Consider the following 2,104-nt stretch of genomic DNA (forward strand, 5'->3'; position numbering starts at 1 on the left):
TTATCTTTTAATAGGATTCTTGAAAAAGGCTTATAAGACTAAAATTACTTGAGTTTTTTGGAGGGGAGAGGAGTAAAAAAATTTTTATTGGCCAACAAATATACAACTTGGAATGGATTTGAGGCAAATTGTGCCATAAGCAAATTTTCTGTAAATGGCTAAACAAAGTTTAAAAAGTAAGTAACAATAAAAGAAAATGTTCCTGGTACAGTACCAGCAGTACAAAAAAAATAGTGTGTGAGTACCTGGATAATACACCCATTTTTCAATAGTGCAACTTTTAAGTACATATTGTTGACTGTCCATAGTCCACACAGAGTTACTACTTCACACTTCAACAACATGCTGACAGTTCCTGAAGAAAACTACTTAAGGAAAGGCATAACCCAAATGTTCCCTCATTTAACCAACTCCATCTAAGTTTAGATGTGCAAAAGGACTTAGATATATGCAGAGTAAGTCACATGCAACCTGTTACTTGATCAATTTTTTAAAATAAGGTTTTGGGCCAATGACAGTAAGATAAGGGAAGAAAATATGGAGGAATGAAGCCCTAAATACTATAAATGAATATTTTTGACAGTAGGAGAAGCCTTTTTACAGATAAGTTACAAAGAAAAGGCAAATAGACAATTTTGTACAAGAAACTGAACACATTCTGTACAGTGTCTTCACGTGGCTGTCATCATTTGTACAAACTCTTCATTGTTTACTTGATCACCATCAATATCTGCTTCCCTGGTCATGTCATCAACCTCTTCATCGGTTTATTTCTCCCCAAGGTGTGTCATCACATGGCGAAGCTCTGCTGCACTAGTATAGCCATCGCCATTCTTATCAAACACATAGAATGCTTCTCTAATTCATCTTCACTCTCTGTGTCTTTCATTTTTCTTGCCATCATTGTCAGAAATTCTGGAAAGTCAATTGTGCTATTGGCATCTGCATCCCCTTCTTTAACCATGTCTTATAACTCTACTTCTATGAGATTCTGCTCAAGAGACCTCATTACAGTTCCTGATTCCTTTGTTGTTAAAGTTCCATCACCATCCTTGTCAAATAGTGAAAAAGCTCCTTTGAATTCTGCAATCTGCTCTTCAATCAGTTGGTCAGCCATGATGCAAGTGGTACTGGCTTTCGACACGTGACCACACAACCACTGAGCTCACAAGCTCACTCTACTCGAACTCTGTTCCTTGAGTACTTGCAGATATGTCTTAAAAAAATAATAATCTTCTATAGCCTTTATACTTGAAGGATGGCCTAGCTAGGTATAAAAGCTTGAGTCACACTTTCTTTTCTTGAGTCATTGCATTTTTTTCCTTGAAAAATTTTTTTCACCATCTTTTCATAGATAATTGCAGGGGAAGTTTGATATTATCTTGATTTTCTTTCACCTAAAATTATCTTGATATCTTTTTCTGCTGCCCCCAAATTCTTTATCTTTAAAATTAAACAATTGTTTTCAGGTTCTGTCTCAATAATGACCATTTTGTGTCACAGTGTACCCTCTCTGTGGGTTATAGTTTGTTCTTCAAGAGCTAGAGTTAAGTCTTTTATTTGAGAAAGTTTTCTTGAAATGTATTTAAATACTGCTTCTCTTCTATTATTCTGGAGGGTTTTTTTGTTCCAATTATGTGAATATTAGATATATTTTGCCTGTCTTTTGTGTATCATATTACCTTCAACATTTTTATATCTTTATTTCTGTTTATTTTATTTTCTCATGTACATCTCTTCTTGTGCTTTCTATGGTGTCACTATCTTTTGTGATACTATATTCTAGTTTTATTCCTAAATAATTCTGTTTTCTTACATATTCTTCTTGAATTCTATTAGATTCCACTTTATTACCATATGTCTAAAAAAGTAGCCTCTCTTATTGAGTCACATCTCGTTGAATCCTTATATTTCCTTCACAGTTGTAATTGTTTGTTTAATCATGGTGAAAGGTGGTGTTGTTATCTTTTTGAGGCAACATTTTTCTGGAGAAGTTTTTTGTTGTTGTTCAAAATAAATGATTTTTGTTGCTATTCCCTATTTTTATGGTGTCTTTGAAAAGATGACTTTCCTAGGGCTGCCATAAAAAAGTATCACAAAGTGG

At 33.9% G+C, this 2,104-nt stretch overlaps 1 pseudogene; it reads right to left on the reverse strand.

Annotated features, from left to right (window-relative positions):
* Positions 1-608: 608 nt before the first annotated feature.
* Positions 609-1,117, reverse strand: LOC139006474 (calmodulin-1-like; annotated as a pseudogene).
* Positions 1,118-2,104: the final 987 nt, after the last annotated feature.

This window comes from Myotis yumanensis, unplaced genomic scaffold (assembly GCF_028538775.1).
Source record: "Myotis yumanensis isolate MYYU_CA2020_CCGP unplaced genomic scaffold, mMyoYum1.0.hap1 SCAF_1, whole genome shotgun sequence".
Classification (NCBI taxonomy): domain Eukaryota; kingdom Metazoa; phylum Chordata; class Mammalia; order Chiroptera; family Vespertilionidae; genus Myotis; species Myotis yumanensis.